A 21019-nucleotide genomic window follows, 5' to 3' on the forward strand; every position below is an offset into this window, starting at 1 on the left:
TTATCGATATACACTATTCGAATGAATCTTCTTGTGCCAGACTGAGAAGACCCTGCTTCCTGTGTTGGCTCCTGACTTGTGTGATCAACTGGTGTAGGTGGGTCGTCTATAGGTGAAACATCATCTGTAAAAAAATATGTTAGAAGTTCTCAGAATGCACATTTGAACTAATCAAGCATCCAATTAGTTAATCAATATACCTATCACAGGAGCCTGTGAAGATGAAGGTTGGGCCTGGCTACTACTGGATGAGCGACCACTGTAACCTCCACGAACCATATTCTAACAAATAACATATGTCATACAATACATTCAAATAATTCACATCAAGTATTACAATGCATTCAAGTCATTCGCATCAAGTATTACAATAATTCAAATCATTCATATCAGGTACTGCAATGCATTCAAGTCATTCACATCAAGCATTGCAACGCATTCAAATCATTCGCATCAAGTATTACAATGCATTCAAATTATTCACATCAAGTATTGCAATAATTCAAATCATTCGTTGCATAAATTATAATACATTCAAATAATTAAAATCATTCACATCAAGTATTGCAATGCATTCAAATCATTCGTATCAAGTATTACAATATATTCAAATAATTCAAATCATTCACATCAAGTATTACAATGCATTCAAATAATTCATATCAAGTATCACAATACATTCAAATAAATTTTTTAATCATTCACATCAAGTGTTGCAATACAACTCATGCATTCACATCAAGTATTACAATATATTCAAATAATTCAAATCATTCACATCAAGTATTGCAATGCATTCGAATCATTCGTATCAAGTATTACAATATATTCAAATAAAATTTTTAATTATTCACACCAAGTATTGCAATACAACTCACATAAAGTACTGCAATGCATTTAAATAGAGGTTTGTAGTATAAGATTTTGCTCACTAGCTTGAGAATTCTTCCTCGTCACTAGTTTGACTTTCTTCTTCTTCTTCTTCATTGTTTGCCCATCCACTTGGTACATCATTTGGATCACATTCCTCTATGAATGTTTCATCGGCCAATGAAGATATGACATGCATATCATGCGCAACATCGTGACCATAAGCGAAGTCATAGACATCATCTGATTGATAGTAATCGCTGTCTTCAGCTAACTCATCTTCCTGTAACTGATCATACTCGGGGTATAGTTTGGACTTCACCTTGCAAACTGCCCACCATTCATTTCTATCTGACTTTTTTATACTCGGATATGAAGTATAATAAACTTGTTGAGCTTGCGAGGCTAATATGAATGGTTCATATGTTCCAAACCTGGATTTATAATTCACCTCCACAATGCCTAAAGCTTTGTCGAGTCTTGTTGCAGTTGGATCAAACCAATGACACTTGAATAAAGTTACCCTGTTATTCATGCCTAAGTAAGTCAACTACATTATTTCCTCTATAACACCATAGTAATCATGTTCATTTTCACCGTAGCTGCTACCCTTGACACACACGCCACTATTTATCGTTGATTTGTTTATACCGTAATCTTTTGTATGGAATCGATAACCATTTACGATATACCCGTTGTAGCATTGCACAACTTTGGTCGAACCATTTTTTAAATCACATATTCCTTGATCTTTAACATCACCATGGCGAACCTACGCACAGACATAAACAATGATTGTGATCACGATCAATTAAGTAACTTAGTGTTGTTTATAAGTACAAAATTTATGTTAGCTTCTTTACCAACTGTTTCAACCACTCCACAAACTTAGTTTCACGTTCTTTTTGTACTTCTGCATCAGTGAGATGTGAAACTTCGCTTTGCAACTCCATATCAAATCGTCTGCAAACCACAAATACTTATATTACTGAGCCATGCATCCACATATAGAACATAAAAGGATTTATAATTGAGTTGCATATACATATACTTACTCGATGTATGGGTCAATCACTGAGCAATTAAAAAGAATATAGATGTGTGTTGCATCTTGCTCTCGATCTGTCAATAGCCTTGATCGGCAACTACCAAATGCATGCCCAAGTGGTTGAAATATCGGCAGCTTGTCAGCTACAGTTACTTGTTCTCCATCATCGTTACGGGGAGGGCATGTGTAACGTGTTGGATTATGAGGTTCGAAGTACATAGATGATAAATTTGAAATCTCTTCTAAAGTGTATGCCTCACAAATAGAGCCTTCTACTCTTGCTTTTTTACGAACCTTTTTTTTAGGTCGAACATGCATCTGTCAAGAATATACATTTCAAATTTTAAATATCTGTCATTAAAGAGACAAATATAAAAAAACATATACCTTTCAAATGGGTACATCCATCGATATTGCACAGGGCCACCAACCTTTAGTTCATATGGCAGATGTATGATCAAATGTTTCATAACATCGAAAAATGCTGGCGAAAATATCTTTTCTAGCAGACAAACAGTGGTGATGACAGAGTTCTCGAGATTCTTTACATCTGATACTACGACCTCCGATGCGCACAATGTTATGAAAAATCCGCTCAACTCAGACAATACCATATAGGTTTGTCTAACATATCATGGAATGCTAGGGGTATCAATCGTTGCATAAAGATATGACAATCATGGCTCTTCAACCCATATAACTGTCCATCGTCAATCTTCACAGCCCGAGCAATGTTAGAGACATATCCATCTGGAAATCTTAGTTGTCTCAACCATTGACATACATGTTTTATTTGATCAGGTCTGAGCACGTACTTTGCCTTTGGTTTCAGTACTTTGCCATTATTACTCTTTGAGTTCCAATTCTGGTCTTTTACATATTAATTTTAAATCCATATGGGCCTTCGGATTATCCTTCATTTTTCCTTTAATATTCATTATTGTATTGAACACATTATCAAACATATTTTTCTCTACATGCATCACATCCAAATTATGTTGTATCAATAGGGTCGGCCAATATGGTAGTTCCCAAAAAATAGATTTCATCGTCCAATTGTGATCCTTCCCAAATCCACGGAAGGGTGTAGGACTGCGGGCATCTGTTAATACATCTGGAAAGTATCGCAATCTTCTTAGAATCTCTATTCCAGACAATCTTGAGGATGGACCTTCTGTTTCAGTTGTGCCTGCTTTAAACACATTCTTTTGTCGTCGGAACGGATGATCGCTGGGTAGAAATCGACGATGGCACTCAAACCAACAAGGCTTCCTTCCATGCCTCAACCTAAAAGCTTTGGAATCCTCCATGCAGTACGGACAAGCCAACCTCCCATGTGTGCTCCAACCAGATAGCATACCATATGCAGGGAAGTCACTGATTGTCCATAGAACATCAGCCTTCATGTTGAAATTTTGTTTTTTGTGGGAATCATACGTGGTAACACCGTCATCCCACAGTACTTTTAGTTCATCAATCATTGGCCTTAAATATACATCAAGATTTTGGCCAGGTGAGGTCGGATCAGGGATCAACAGAGACAAGAAAAGATTTGAACGTTTCATACACAAGCTTGGTGGAAGGTTGTATGGAGTTACAAATACTGGCCAGCATGAGTATGTAGTTGATCTACCCCCAAATGGATTAAATCCATCTGTACATAGACCGAGTCTAACATTTCGCACTTCCATTGTGAAGTTCTGATGAGTACGATCAAAGTGCTTCCAAGCTTCAACGTCAACAGGATGCGTGATCTTGTCTTCATCATGTCGAACTTTATTTGCATGCCATCTCATGTGTTTAGCTGTCCTTGAAGACATATACAATCGTTGCAATCTAGGAGTGATAGGAAAATAGCGAAGCAACTTGTATGAAACTTTCTTTGATCTCGTGCTACCATTGTCTCTTGTCTTTGGCTTGAACCGAGGATGCCCACATGACGGGCATGATATGTTGTTTTCCTGATCCTTGAAATACAACATGCAGTGATTTGGACAAGCATCTATCTTTTTGTACCCCATACTTAGAGCGTTGACCATAACTTTTGCACGATAGAAATTTTGTGGCAATTTCTCATCTTTGGGCAACATACTCTTCACAATCATGAACAAACGGTCAAAACATGATTGACTCAAATTATACTCGGACTTCAAATTCATTAGTTGAAGAACTGCAGACAAGATAGTGTGACTCTCACAACCGTTCCAAAGTGGCTCATCAACATCTCTAAGTAAATCATAAAATCTACTAGCTGCATCGTTTGGTGATTCTTCATCTACTGCAGTTCTTACATCACTAGGACTCATAGAAGAACCCGGTTCTGTTCCTGCGACATCAAATATCAAATTCATATATGGATTTTCGTGCTCCACATTCACCCGTGCATTAAAATTGTTTCTAAATTCTTCTTCATGAAACATCCAATTTTGATAATCACTCACAAAACTCTTCCTGTATAGGTGATGTCTAACGCCATGAGGTTCTACAAATCGATTATTCTTACAAATCTTGCAGGGACACCTAATCCGACCTGTGGGATCCACTGTACTAACACTTGCCGTTGCAAATTCAATAAAACTGTCAACACCATCCATATATTCATGCGATAACTCATTGTCCACTATTCTACGGTACATCCATTCACAGTTTGCAGTCATTTTGTCGTATGATGTTACGAATAGTATCCTAACCAGTTAAAAGAGAACCATCAGAATGCTATGATGAAGAAAATATCAAATTTATCATGCAATATATGATGTCATACAATCACAAAAATTATGATGCATGCATTGATAACTTAATATTTTCATGTGTAAACTATTCATGACACGACACATTCATTTGAAGCATGCTTTCATTATACAATTTCACATGGAAGACATAATCAAATTGAAAGTAACTACATGCAAGCATGGATACAATCACATCAAACATTGCAATACATCGAAATCAGTCATATCAAACAAATGTCAAACATGTACCTACAGCAAACACACTTCAATATCCCGCTAACTACTACCATGCCTAGCATGGAATCCGTACTCCAAAAATAAGAACACTTCTATTCTCATACATTAAAATCATGCTCAGCATGATCTCCGAACTCCAACAAAGCAGTCCTAGATATCAACAACTAAGTAAGTGTGTGAACAATAAAGTGTTATATCCAATAAATTAAATAACATGTGATGCGCTTGCATCACTTACTCACCACGGGTATTTACCCGATTTGTATTGTTTTTGTCACTTACTTACCACGGGTGGCGGGGCACAAGCGAGTTCCATTGAGAAATCTGCAAAAAACACTGTGTTAAAATGAAGTCACCACCTGCCGAAAAAAACCCGGAGGCAGATGCAGTTTCACAGAACGCAGGGGGCGACCCCCTGCCTGCCGGAAATGCAGGGGGCGACCCCCTGCCGGAAACGCAGGGGGCGACCCCCTGCCGGAAATGCAGGGGGGCAACCCCCTGCCTGCCGAAAATGCAGGGGGGGCGACCCCCTGCGTCATGTTGCCGGAAACATAGGGGGGCGACCCCCTGTCAGAAACGCAGGGAGGCGATGTGACCCCCTGCTGCCGGAAACGCAGGGGGAGCGACCCTCTGCGCCCTGCTGCGGGAAACGCAAGGGGTCGACCCCCTATCGAAAATGCAGGGGGGGCGACCCTCTGCTGCTGGAAACGCAGGGGGGTCGACCCCCTGCTGCCGAAAATGCAGGGGGGTCGACCCCCTGCCGAAAATGCAGCGGGGGCGACCCCCTGCCTGTCGAAAACGCAAAGGGGGCGACCCCTTGCCTACCGGAAATGTAGGGGGGTCGACCCGTTTCCGGAAACGCAGGGGGTCGACCCCCTGCCAGAAACACAGAGGGGCGACCCCCTGCCTGCCAGAAACGCAAGGGGGGCGACCCCCTGCCTGCCAGAAACATAGAGAGGCGACCCCCTTCCGGAAACGCGGGGGGGTCGACCCCCTGCCGACAGAAGCGCTTACCTGCGCGTCGCCGGGCGGTGGCGGGAGGCTGACGGGGAGCGACGGCTAGCGAGCGGTGGACGGTGGGGGCCGAAGAGAGGCCGACGGGCGGGAGCAGTTGAAGAGACAACGAAACAGGAAAAGAGAAAGAGGGATGGGAATAATTCTGTCGCTAAGCCGTTGTAAATCAAAAATACCAAAATAGCGATGAAATCTATTATGTTGCCGAATCCATCGCTATTTAGCGACAAAACCTTACATCGCAAACTCTGTCGCTAATTAGCGACGGTGTTTGAGACGAATTCAGTTTCGTCGCTATTTTCGTAAAGATTATTGATTGTAGCGACGGATTTATTTCGCTCGTTAAGCTGTCGCTAGTTAGCGACAGAATTATTTCGTCGCTAAATGCCATTGCTAATTCCATATTTTCTTGTGGTGTGCGCCTCTGGCTTCTGGGCACTCACGCATAACTTCTTAAACTCTGGATCGGCTGCCTAAAGCTCCTCGATCCGATCTATGATCTCCAATCATGCCTGCATCTCAGCACAAAGGATGCATCCAGAGTCATCAGAAAAAGGTTGTCATCTGAGAAACTCCTCGACCATATCCCAACTGTGCCCAATCAGGCTAGCTGCTGTGACCGACGCCTTCCTACTAAGAGCATCTGCCACCACATTCACCTTACTAGGATGGTATATGATGGAGAAGTTGTAATCTTTCAGAAACTTCAACCACCTACACTACCTTAAATTCAAATCACGCTGAGTAAATATGTACTTGAGGCTCTTGTGATCGGACATGACCTCAAACTATTCTCTATAAAGATAGTGGCACCATATCTTCAACGCGAAGATCACCGCTGCTAATTTCAAGTCATGTGTGGGGTAAGTTTTCTCATGTACCTTCAGTTGTCGAGAAGCATATGTGATAACCTTTCTGTACTGCATAAGAACACATCCCAGCCCGGTTCCCAAAGCATCATTGTACACAATGAAACCACCCATCATAGAAGGCAACATCAAAACTGGAGTCGTAGTCAACCTCCTCTTCAGCTCTTGGAAGTTATCCTCGCATCGAGGTGACCACTCAAACTTTACTTCTTTCTACAATAATCGAGTCATCAGGGTAGCTATACACGAGAAGTCTTGGATGAATCAACGATAGTAGCCTACCAATCCCAAGAAACTTCTGATGTCAGTCACCATCTTTGGTTGTTCCCATGACAAAACAACCTCCACTTTGGCTGGATCGACCTCCATGCCTCTCTCGGATATCACGTGGCTGAGAAACATCATCCTATCAATCCAGAACTCGCACTTTGAGAACTTAGCATAAAGTTGATGTTTTCTTAGTGTTTGCAGTACGATCCGTAGATGCTCTTCTATAAAACCCACAAATTTTAAGGAATTTTCAATGAAATAAAAATATGCATTTGTGTGAAATAATATGATTTTGTCATATCCAATGCGATTCCAATGCGTACATGTTAGTTAGCGCGAATTCGATAAAGAATACTCGAAATTGGACTCAGATTCGAACTTCAGCAAGATCCAAAGATCTGGCCTGATTCGCGAGGTTAATTCGAAGAATTCAAATATTCCAGGACTATAGCATGAGATCTGAAACATATTAAAGCTAAGTTAGTGAGGCGACAAGAAAAAAAATGAGAAAGCCTGCGTGGAAACACGAAAATCTGCCAAATAGGAAAACATCTTGAGTGAGCATATAAGAATTAATTATGCTAAATCAAACAACCAGTGGTGAAGTGGTGTTGTGGTAGGATGCACGATTGTGTAGAGCCGCAACCCTAGTTTAAAACTCATTGTGTGCCCACGTAGAAAGGAAAAACGTTTTCCCTTTTTACATGGAAATCAAAGTTAAACCAAATAGGTCAAATACAATTAATTTCACACTCTTTGCAATGGAATTAAAGATAGCACAAGTGGTGAGGTTCGTTGCCTCTTTGGTGGATGATCACGGTTTGAAACCCCCTATGCGCGGAGTCTTTTTGCACAAACCACCTACATTTTTTACCTTGTTGAAAAAGGTAAAACGTGGGCTCAAAAGAAACCCTATATTTTAGCCTCTCTCCACCAAAACCGTGAGAGGAGTTGCTACTCCTCTCACTTTGCCAAAAAAAGTTCGAGAATCCCATATATCATAGGATGAGGGGTACCACAGTAGAGAAAAAAAATGGTGAAAGTTAGAAAATTTAATACATGGAGTGAGGGACATTATTGAAATAGAAGATGGTTCCACCAAAAATCGTCGGATTGAGGGAGATGCACTTGAGTTTGAGATTTGAAAATCCACCTAAGAGGGTGAAGATAAAATAGGAAGGAAATTTAGAAATCGTGAAACACGATTTTCTAAACCCTACTCTCTCTCTCTCTCTCTCTACCACTATTTCTGGATAGTGAAGGTCTTCTTCTTCATGACGACGTGTTGCTCCATCGAAAAGGAGAAGCGTAGTTGTTGCCATCTCGAAGCTCCAAAAAGGTAAGGGGTATTATTTTGTATGTACGTGATCTATGCCTAGTGGTACTAGTACGCACATCCCTTTCTGGGCACAAGCAGGGAAAAATATACCTACCATGGTGGACACGAGCCTCAACTAGGGCCGTGGATGGTATAGGCTCAATCCTCGTTGTGCGGTTGGTTGGGAGTCTAATAGATAGTCAATTTTGTTAGTAAGCATGGATAGATGTAGCAGACTTAGATCACGAAAATATGTAGTGTACTGCACTCCCTTGTGAGTAATAGATCGGAAGGTAAAACATCTTCAACGTCAACCACATGGTAAGCGTGATTAACGTTAAGGGTGGTTTGCACTTGGGTCGTCAATGTTGTTCATTCCTTATTACTTTTTATTCATTTATATATTAGATGTTATCAGTAGAGAGTACTAGATTACCTGCATACTAAATAATCAAAACAATTATGTAGTGGTAGAAATAGTTTTTTCTCACTATTCGATTGAACATGGTTTAAATAAGATGATTGTTGTATTGTAACGTCAAACAACAGTGAATTCATTAGCAACTCAACTTTTTTTTCCTGGATCAAAATCAGTACTGACCCTAAATGTCTTCATAAGGCATCTATATAGACGGGTGAAAAGGGTTGGTAGTAGATAAACATGATTCTGGTCTAACCAAAATCTTTACACTTGCTAAACCACAACCAACCCAGATTCATATCAGACTGGATTGAGGTTTTATGCTTAGCAATAGAAAACTATGGGTCTAGTTTCATTGTTTATACACTTTGAAAGTTGTATTCGCCTTACCTCGTTTGGGCCAGACCGACCTTTGGTGGCGTTGCAGGTCACCCAACACTCGGTTGGGGGCCTGAATTGGTTCCAACCATAACCAGGCTACAACTGCCACACCAGATTAGACAAGTGGTCTAGTGAATGTGGCTCCTATCAGCCGAGGGTATGAAAATGTAGGCCTGCTATCGACGCCTGGTGGTCGGCTGAAGCAGACCGTGGATAACCCTCTTGGGTGGCTGTGGGATTAGGGAGGTCTGGGGTCAGTGGGACCCTGGCCATTACCTTGCACGATTTCCAGGCAGAAATCTGAGCCATTATGATGTAGGGATTGAACCTTTTGCAATGATGTTTTGGACCACTACGGGTGGCGAGGGGTTTTAACCATAGGGGTGAAGCGTTATGTGGGACCCAATGGTGATCGTACACCACTGTCTCGGGTTCATCAGTGATGGGGAAAAACCTTTTTTTTTGGAACTAGCGGGTCCCTGCTCACACGGGTGTGGCAGGTGGGACTCGTGATCCTGACTCTACTTGTCAAGCCTCTGATGGCAAATTGAGTACTACAATATTGGTTTAACTCAATACAGGTAACAAAGTGGCCGTGTTGCGAAAGGACTCGGGAAGTCATCATGGTGCAATAAGTCACTATGACTGTAACGCCTCGGATTTTTCAAAACAAAGCTAAGTTAAAATTTTCATGAATTTCTTTTTTTTTTTTTTTCAGCCAAACTTAGAAAAACTTTTAGCAGCGGAATCAGACGATAATGAGTCATCAGTTTTAGAAAACTCTGAACACGTTGCAGGTATGTGTCCAAGCAACTCATTGACCACCAAAGTATTCCATTTTATCGAAAACACATGTTTATTACAACACTACTGCTTAGAAAAGCAGTGTAGGTTCAATAAAAGGAAGCAATACAACTCTGTCTAGAGAAACCCTGGAACTTGATGCCGCCTTGCTCCGCATATCACCACGCAGGTACAACATCTGAAATCCCCATGAAACGGGGTCAGAACCACTGATGGTCTGGTAAGCAAGCAGTCATACATCCATTTAACTCAAGTACAAATAATGACCACTCAGGGTCGCAGTTCGTAATAGCGACACTCAAGCCTCCAAGACTTAGCGTATATCGCAAGAGCCAACTCAAGGCTATGAGTTGAACATTCGCTCAAGTCTTCATGACTTAGAGCAAGCCTTTTCAGGGCTGTGATTTCCATAACTGCTTAAATCTTCATGACTTAGCCATGACCTCTTCCGGGTCTCAAAGGGATGTCTAGCTTAAGTCTTCACACTTGGCACATCCGTATTCCACGCATCTAAGGACAGCTCCTCGAGCTTCGCTTAGTCGTGCGGATACAACATAGGTCTTTGCTCAGTCGGTCCAGTAGTATACCGAACATGACATCTTCACAAAAGTTATGCAGGACTGACTCAACAACGACCATCCACGCATACATTCAACCATCGCTGAACCTAAGCTAATGTATTGTTTCGATATTTAACCTCTTCCACCCTTGGTACGCGGGCGAAGCATTGTCCGGGCATCAACGCGACATTCTGAGGGTTTATTATTCTATGTATTTTAGATACCCCAGAGGCCTGTTGACCCTATCCATAGTAGGGCAGTGTGTTTCAACTGAGACAACCCTACTAGGCCCATATTCGGATGCATCCTCTACTTGCAGTAGTTGGGTTCAATCCTTAGATCTTAAGGACAACCACGACCCCAAAACCCATGAGTGACTGAGGCCATCGTGGACTCTATCAGGTCCAAAGTAAAATACGTGTCACTCAAGGTTGTACCATCACTGTCATTCCACAGTGAGCATAATTCCTGAAGGGGTCTGCTAGTCTTACAATTACTTGGACAGAATTTGCATGCCATTTAGGCAGCCCGTGCCTTAGCACTACGGGAGTATGTACTCGACCCCATTCAGTCCGCCCCAACACAGTCATTACTGAGGGGATACCCCTAACACGATTTTCAACCGCGGGGTATGTGCGACCTTAAGTCTTATTCATATGCATGTAGAACATCGCTCTTGGCACTTCGGCCACCACGAGCATCACACCTTTTTGGGTGGAAACAACACACTTTGGCTCTTCGGCCCTTACGAGTCTGGTTGCGTAACCGTTCTCAATGAGCATGCAAATGACTCGATCTAAATAGATCGGCTACTCGGCGTAATTTTATGCAATGAGTCCAAACCTAGTCAAGGCGCAACCTCTACTCTGGCTCGACGGCCCTTACGAGCAAGGTGCCCTTGCAGGCACAAAAATACAAGCCGATCTGACATCGTTCCATCAACGGACATCATTATGCTGTTCCATTGGTTCCGGCAGCTCTTCTGCCAACCATTTTGTCAGCACCTCCCCTGCTCTATCGGCAGCGGTGCGACGAACCCTTCTACATTGTAGAAGGCATTCCAGGAACTAGGTAGCACTCTTATATATGTCAGAGTATCCTGCTATGTTCTTTCTGAGCTATTCTTAGCTTCTTCAGAATTTTCAGCAGCACTTCCTCTCTTTTACGGAGAAAGCGTGTGTTTCTTTTATCCATTTCAGCGGCATCTCCCCTCTTTGGCGGGAAATCGCTATGCTTAACTCGGGAAATGGATGTCCATCGTTGTGCGTACTTTGCATCCATCAAGGTTGCAGGAACCCAGGGCCATAGCCAGGCCACACGTATTTGACTTAGTCTTTACGTAAAGAGCATTTTGCCAAAAACCGAAGCCTTTCCAATAGAGGCTTCATTCGTCAAGCAGAATCTTGAACGAGGAGCAGTAAGAGAATCACATTGGCAATTTGGAGTTTGATCTCCATTTGAACGCTCATTTACGTGCCATATATGTAGTATAAGCAGAAGCCTGTGCTTTATACAACGGCGACGTAAAGGAAATGCATATACTATTGTTCAGGGTGTGTAACTGAACGAAATATTCTACATATATATAACAAAACAGGAGCCTTGGCATCATTCAACGCGATGGCGTAAGTAAATGCATAATCGGAAGTGCATTAATCATAAATTGTAAAAAGCAGGGAGCCTTGGCATCATACGACGCGACGACAAAGGTAAATTGCATAACCTGTGCGATATAGGACTCGTCGGCAGAATCAACAAATATACACCTCGATCTGTATCCAACGATAGTTACGAGGCGAGCGAGTGAACACCAAAGTGTCCTAGAGAGCTCAACCAAGAACTAGGGCGAGATACTATTTTTGAAGAACGCATATACTGCGCATTCAAACATATATATCTGACAATAGTTACGAGGCGAGCGCGTGAACACCGAAGCGTCCTAGAGGGCTCAACCAAGAACTAAAGCAAGATACTACTTCAGAAAGTATATGCTATATACAAACAATCAAATACTTGAGAGAGATGGATTAATGAGGCGAACTTACTTCAATTTGCAGAAGAAACGACTCCCGAATGATCCAACGCTTTGAACAAACTTCGATTCTTCCGTCAAGAGGTCAGACTAGGTCAGATGAAGTCGACCTAGTTGAGAAAGAGGTAAAGCAGGTCAAGTTGCTTAACCTAAGTGGTTTGAACCAAACTGGGTTCGGTCCAAGTCAACTGGGTTCAGCAGGTTCGAACTCAACCCAAGTAGGCTAAGTCTGGGTTCAGAAATCCAAACCAAAAGCTGGACCAAAAAGGAATTTGACTTTGACTTCAAACCCAACTAGGTTCAAGTCAAGTCAACTGGGTTTGAGCTAGGTCAGGTGGGTTCAGACCTAGGTCAGGTGGGTTAGGACCAGGTCAGGCAGGCTCAGGCTAAGTCAGGCAGGCTCAGGTGGGCTAGGCTAGGTAGGGGAGGTTTGGAAAAGGAGAGAGAGAGGGCTAGATGATTTTTCAAAGGAGGAGGGCTCCTCTATTTATAGATTCTGAAACTTGAGCCCCAAGTTTCTGAATTTCCATTTTAGTCCATAGTTTTTTCAGAAATTCCCTTTGATCTTATCTAGATGAGTCACTGATCTTATCCATCTGACTGTTTGATCTTATCCATCTGACTGTTTGATCTTATTCAGAAGGAATATTCCATAGAATATTCCCTAGAAGGTGCTGGAAGATCCTGGAATATTCTAGAATATTCTCGCATATTTTCTCAGAAATATTTCTGTGGGTCCCACCAATATTTTTGCGGGTCCCGCAAAAAAGTCGAGTTTTCGGCATTTTTTCTGAAAATTTCTGAGTAGGCCATTATCTTCGTATTGACGTAACTAAGAAAGTTGGCTCATAGAAATCTTTTGATTTCAATCAGGTAGAAAGTTATGGTTTTCAGAGTGTTTGAGCATATATTCCTGAAGATATGAATATCCTAAGTATATTTGGGTCGCAGGAATCGGTTCGATTCGCTTTACGATAAAAATGCTATTTTTCACTGGAGAATGCCTCGAAAATTTATTCAGAGTTATCTGAAAAATTGTGGGTCTTACATCATTACCCCCTTAAAGGAATTTCGTCTGCGAAATTCAGTTGAGAGTATTAAGTGCGTAACTCGAGATATTTCTCCCATATGTTAGATTCATAATTTTATTCACTTAGTTCAACATCGTATTTATTCCAATCATAACCTCATATCATGATTCATGATCGATGAGGTATGTTTCTCATATCTGAGTTCAAATTATGCTACAACCACGATAGTTTGTTAAATCAATGTTCTTCCAACCGGCTATTAACATAGCTATCTTGTGTAACTATTTCATACACACAGATCATTCTTCTAGAGATTAACCATATTGGAATAAGTCCCCTGTCAGACTACCTGGTATTGGAAACGTACCTCCTCACAGGTTCGCCCTCGTCAGACTTACCTGATATTGGATCAGTACACCCTCACAGAATCATACTAGCTAAGCTACTGATTTTGGAACATATACACTCGCACAGAGCTGTATACCCTCACAGGCTCACTCTGGCTAGACGATCTGATCTTGAATATGTAAAACCTCACAGGACTCTCTTCTTGGGAACAATTCCTCGATGATTTATTTTATTAGTAACTTTTAACGTTCTAATTACGCAAACTTAATTTCTTAATCATGGGGTCTATAGCCATCAACTCTTGGGCATAAGCACTTAAGATTTTAATTTGATAAATCCAAAATTACTTTAGAGAGCAAGGATACATATCGATCCAGATGACCGTACACAAGGTCATAAGCCACTTGTCTCAAGCATTCATTGGATCTTGTCTTTCAATCGCTTTTTACCCATTACAACTCTATCTATCAAGGTATTCAGATGCCTTGATATGGTCATCATTCGTGAGTTGTTCGGCTATCACCGCATAGACACGACCTGCCACAGATTTTTGCTCTATCCTGGGTAGTGATAGTCGTTGTTGTTGTGTTTGTTAAGAGAGTCCTTCAGATCCCATATTTCTTCGTTGAAGATCTGAGGCCTTCTTGTGACATTCTCTTACACGATGCCCTGGTTTGCCGCAATACAGGCAACCTGCCGTATCGCGAGGACAAATCCCTCCGGGATGATCAGAGCTACACCTCGGGCATCGAAAATTAGATGGTTGGTAGGGCTGATTGGCTTCTACCATCTGCAATGGTCGCTCGGCCTGTGGAGTAAAGTTGTTCTCTTGAAAATCCCTCTTATAAAAAGGTGGTCGTGAGTCCTGGCCACCTGGGAACGTCCTCTTATTGTTCCCACTGTCAACTACGGGCCTCTTTGCTATGATCACCTTAGATCGCGCTCAATCCTCGCTAATCTTTGAAGATGCTGCCACAACAGTTTGAAAAGTCGAGGGCATGCTTGTTATCACACGAGATCGCAACCCTCCTTGCAATCCATTTATATATTTATCGGCCCTTTCTTGGTTAGTATCGAATAACGTGGAACAATATCGTTCAAGGTTTTGAAATCTGGTGGTATAGTCCATCAGACTCATACCACCTTGCTCCAATTCTAAAAACTCCATATTCTTTTTATTCCTGGAGTGCAACAGGAAGTAATTATCCAAAAATGCTCTCCAAAAATCATTTCATGTGATGACTTCGTGATCTGAGAACTGGATAATCTTAGTGGTATCCCACCACTTTCGTGCATTATCCTTCAGCTTATAAGTGCCGAAGTTTGTCTTTCTATCCTCTGGTACTCCCAACACCAGGAATGCACGTTCTATCTTCTCGATCCAGCTTTCTGCAAGTTCTGGATCAGCACTACCAACGAAAACTGGTGGGTCTAGTTTGAGGATTTTTTCATAAGTTATAACTCCCAGATTCTCATTGTGAGGCGGGGCTGGTACTTGCATCGTTTCACGGATAGCTGTCACCAGATTATTGAGTGTCTCTAGCAGAAAGCCCTGCGTATGGGACTCCTCGCTTGGCATGGTTCTTCTCCTCCCAAAAGCCATTTATCTATTCACACAAATACACCCAAATCAGAAAAAGTATAAAATTTATACTTACAGTGCGATACCGCAAACACGACGGATCTTGAACCAGGTTTCTCAGACTCTTGCTCTGATACCAATTCTGTAACGCCCCGGATTTTTCAAAACAAAGCTAAGTTAAAATTTTCATGAATTTCTTTTTTTTTTCTTTGCAGCGGAACTTAGAAAATCTTTTAGCAACAAAATCAGACGATAATGAGTCGTCAGTTTTAGAAAACTCTGAACACGTTGCAGGTATGTGGCCAAGCAACTCATTGACCACCAAAGTATTCCATTTTATCGAAAACACATGTTTATTACAACACTACTGCTTAGAAAAGCAGTGTAGGTTCAATAAAAGGAAGCAATACAACTCTGTCTAGAGAAACCCTGGAACTTGATGCCGCCTTGCTCCGCATATCACCACGCAGGTACAACATCTGAAATCCCCATGAAACGGGGTCAGAACCACTGATGGTCTGGTAAGCAAGCAGTCATACATCCATTTAACTCAAGTACAAATAATGACCACTCAGGGTCGCAGTTCGTAATAGCGACACTCAAGCCTCCAAGACTTAGCGTATATCGCAAGAGCCAACTCAAGGCTATGAGTTGAACATTCGCTCAAGTCTTCATGACTTAGAGCAAGCCTTTTCAGGGCTGTGATTTCCATAACTGCTTAAATCTTCATGACTTAGCCATGACCTCTTCCGGGTCTCAAAGGGATGTCTAGCTTAAGTCTTCACACTTGGCACATCCGTATTCCACGCATCTAAGGACAGCTCCTCGAGCTTCGCTTAGTCGTGCGGATACAACATAGGTCTTTGCTCAGTCGGTCCAGTAGTATACCGAACATGACATCTTCACAAAAGTTATGCAGGACTGACTCAACAACGACCATCCACGCATACATTCAACCATCGCTGAACCTAAGCTAATGTATTGTTTCGATATTTAACCTCTTCCACCCTTGGTACGCGGGCGAAGCATTGTCCGGGCATCAACGCGACATTCTGAGGGTTTATTATTCTATGTATTTTAGATACCCCAGAGGCCTGTTGACCCTATCCATAGTAGGGCAGTGTGTTTCAACTGAGACAACCCTACTAGGCCCATATTCGGATGCATCCTCTACTTGCAGTAGTTGGGTTCAATCCTTAGATCTTAAGGACAACCACGACCCCAAAACCCATGAGTGACTGAGGCCATCGTGGACTCTATCAGGTCCAAAGTAAAATACGTGTCACTCAAGGTTGTACCATCACTGTCATTCCACAGTGAGCATAATTCCTGAAGGGGTCTGCTAGTCTTACAATTACTTGGACAGAATTTGCATGCCATTTAGGCAGCCCGTGCCTTAGCACTACGGGAGTATGTACTCGACCCCATTCAGTCCGCCCCAACACAGTCATTACTGAGGGGGTACCCCTAACACAATTTTCAACCGCGGGGTATGTGCGACCTTAAGTCTTATTCATATGCATGTAGAACATCGCTCTTGGCACTTCGGCCACCACGAGCATCACACCTTTTTGGGTGGAAACAACACACTTTGGCTCTTCGGCCCTTACGAGTCTGGTTGCGTAACCGTTCTCAATGAGCATGCAAATGACTCGATCTAAATAGATCGGCTACTCGGCGTAATTTTATGCAATGAGTCCAAACCTAGTCAAGGCGCAACCTCTACTCTGGCTCGACGGCCCTTACGAGCAAGGTGCCCTTGCAGGCACAAAAATACAAGCCGATCTGACATCGTTCCATCAACGGACATCATTATGCTGTTCCATTGGTTCCGGCAGCTCTTCTGCCAACCATTTTGTCAGCACCTCCCCTGCTCTATCGGCAGTGGTGCGACGAACCCTTCTACGTTGTAGAAGTCATTCCAGAAACTGAGTAGCACTCTGCTATATGTCAGAGTATCCTGCTATGTTCTTTCTGAGCTATTCTTAGCTTCTTCAGAATTTTCAGCAGCATTTCCTCTCTTTTACGGAGAAAGCGTGCGTTTCTTTTATCCATTTCAGTGGCATCTCCCCTCTTTGGCGGAAAATCGCTACGCTTAACTCGGGAAATGGATGTGCACCGTTGTGCGTACTTTGCATCCATCAAGGTTGCAGGAACCCTGGGCCATAGCCAGGCCACACGTAATTGACTTAGTCTTTATGTAAAGAGCATTTTGCCAAAAACCGAAGCCTTTCCAATAGGGGCTTCATTCGTCAAGCAGAATCTTGAACGAGAAGCGATAAGAGAATCACATTGGCGATTTGGAGTTTGATCTCTATTTGAACGCTCATTTACGCGCCATAAATGTAGTATAAGCAGAAGCCTGTGCTTTATACAACGGCGGCGTAAAGGAAATGATATACTATTGTTCAGGGTGTGTAACTGAACGAAATAGTCTATATATATAACAAAACAAGAGCCTTGGCATCATTCAACGCGACGGCATAAGTAAATGCATAATCGGAAGTGCATTAATCATAAATTGCAGAAAGCAGGGAGCCTTGACATCATACGACGCGACGGCAAAGGTAAATTACATAGCCTGTGCGATATAGGACGCGTCGACAGAATCAGCAGATATGCACCTACATCTGTATCCAACGATAGTTACGAGGTGAGCGAGTGAATACCGAAGTGTCCTAGAGAGCTCAACCAAGAACTAGGGCGAGATACTATTTTTGAAGAACGCATATACTGCCCATTCGAAGATATATATCTGACAATAGTTACGAGGCGAGCGCGTGAACACCGAAGCATCCTAGAGGGCTCAACAAGGAACTAAAGCAAGATACTACTTTAGAAAGTATATGCTATATACAAACAATCAATTACTTGAGAGAGATGGATTAATGAAGAGAACTTACTTCAATTTGCAGAAGAAACGACTCTCGAATGATCCAACGCTTTGAACAAACTTCGATCCTTCCGTCAAGAGGTTAGACTAGGTCAGATGAAGTCGACCTAGTTGAGAAAGAGGTAAAGCAGGTCAAGCTTCTTAACCTAAGTGGTTTGAACCAAACTGGGTTCGGTCCAAGTCAATTGGGTTCAGCAGGTTCGAACTCAACCCAAGTAGGCTAAGTCTGGGTTCAGAAATCCAAACCAAAAGATGGACCAAAAAGGACTTTGACTTTGACTTCAAACCCAACTAGGTTCAAGACAAGTCAATTGGGTTTGAGATAGGTCAGGTGGGTTCAGACCTAGGTCAAGTGGGTTAGGACCAGGTCAGGCAGGCTCAGGCTAAGTCAGGCAGGCTCAGGTGGGCTAGGCTAGGTAGGGGAGGTTTGGAAAAGGAGGAGAGAGAGAGGGCTAGACGATTTTTCAAAGGAGGAGGGCTCCTCTATTTATAGATTCTGAAACTTGAGCCCCAAGGTTCAGAATTTCCATTTTAGTCTATAGTTTTTTCAGAAATTCCCTTTGATCATATCTAGATGAGTCACTGATCTTATCCATCTGACTGTTTGATCTTATCCATCTAACTGTTTGATCTTATCCAGAAGGAATCTTTCATAGAATATTCCCTGAAAGGTGCTGGAAGATCTTGAAATATTCTAGAATATTTTCTGAGAAATATTTCTGTGGGTCCCACTAATATTTTCGCGGGTCCCGCAAAAAAGTCGAGTTTTCGGTATTTTTTTCCGAAATTTTTTAAGTAGGCCATTATCTTCGTATTGACGTAACTAAGAAAGTTGGCTCATAGAAATCTTTTGATTTCAATCAGGTAGAAAGTTATGGTTTTCAGAGTGTTTGAGCATATATTTCTGAAGATACGAATATCCTAAGTATATTTGGGTCGCAGAAATCAGTTCGATTCGCTTTACGGTAAAAATGTTATTTTTCACTAGAGAATGCCTCAAAAATTTATTCAGAGTTATCTGAAAAATTGCGGGTCTTACAATGATCATAAACGAAGATACGCGAGGAATATTTATATATATAACAAGTGAATTAAGCCACAAGGCTGGCATAACTTGTGGGTTGCAGATGTGTGCACCCTAGCTAAAAGTTTAAATATTGATTGTGGCTCCAGGGTCGAGCCAAGTTCTGTGAAATATCGCTCCTTGGTGGTGTTCATGACACCCTAGCTCTAAACTGCATACAATGTATGTGAACCTTGAGACGGGTATTTTTGGAATTCCACTGTGGTGCGATGGCTCACACAGGAAATTAAACAAAGCGTAAAAATGTATGAAAATTCATATAGTTATGAGGCTCTGGGTACACCTGAAAGATGGTGTATGTTACCGGACCCCTCGTGGTGCGATGTCTCGCACATGGTTATAAAGAAAAGGTTAAATAAAAAATAAATATAATACCTTTGAGATTCTGGGTACGCCTAGAAGCTGGTGTATGATTACTGGATTCTTCGAGCTCTAGGTACACCTGAAAGACAATGTATGTTAGCAGACCCATGGTCTACCTTGGAGAGGGTAGGTGGTACAAGCTCCATGGACATTCGAGTTTTGTGAGAGCTAGGCATCTCACCCGGTCCTTAGTCCACAGAGTTAGGGGGATGGGACTATCAATGCGTCCTAGGTGATAGATCTGAGTCTTCTGCAGAAGTGTCAAGGGTGCATCCTAATTCTAGTTTCTAGCTATTGGGGAGTTCTCTCTCAGTCATGGACTGTTCCCTTTGGATATCCGTACGGCTAGTCATACAGGCTACTAAATAACAGACCCCCTTATGGTCTCAGTCTGATATGATGTTGAATGCATGTGCGTACACACAGGGTAAGAGTAAGATAAACATAAAGAGTGTTGAATTGTTCTAGTAATAGTCCCTGAGTAAAGGTTGTAAATAGTAGCTCAAAACTGTAGAAATGATAGAAACGAAATCATGCCTGTGTGAATGAATTTAGATATAACATTGTTTCCTTGTTTTATAGTGACCTAGAAAGCATGCCTAAATTTTTTGAAGATTTTTTTTAAATTGCATAATAGTTCAGAATTGAAATTGTTGCACATATTTGTACACGAGACACTGAGCACAACATATGAATATAATACTTCTTACGCAGACAGAGGAGTCTGACCCTTCTGCTTTAAATCTTTTTTAGGTAGCGAGTAAATCGGTGCATCATGGCGTCACATTTGGATGTGGCCAAGAGATCTTTTTTTTTTTCCAGTATTTCTTGTTCAGACTCTGATTAGTTGATTAGTATTTTTCATTTATGAGATGTAGCTAACACTTTCAATTAATAAATGAAATGATTCAGTACTTCTCTATCTTATTTGTAATCCGCTTGTTTAAAAAAAAAATTTATCCAAAATTTCATGTCCAAATTGTTGGTGTGTTACATCTTCTATGCTTTCAGAGTAAATAAGAATGTTATCAATGAACACGATGACAAAGGAGTCCAACCATAAACTAAAGACCTGATTCATAAGGTCCATAAATGTTGTAGGGACATTGGTGAGTCCAAAAGACATCACCAAGAACTCATAATGCGCGTATCTAGACCTGAA

Source organism: Nuphar pumila, chromosome 10, assembly GCF_984573655.1.
Source record: "Nuphar pumila chromosome 10, dmNupPumi1.hap1.1, whole genome shotgun sequence".
NCBI lineage: Eukaryota > Viridiplantae > Streptophyta > Magnoliopsida > Nymphaeales > Nymphaeaceae > Nuphar > Nuphar pumila.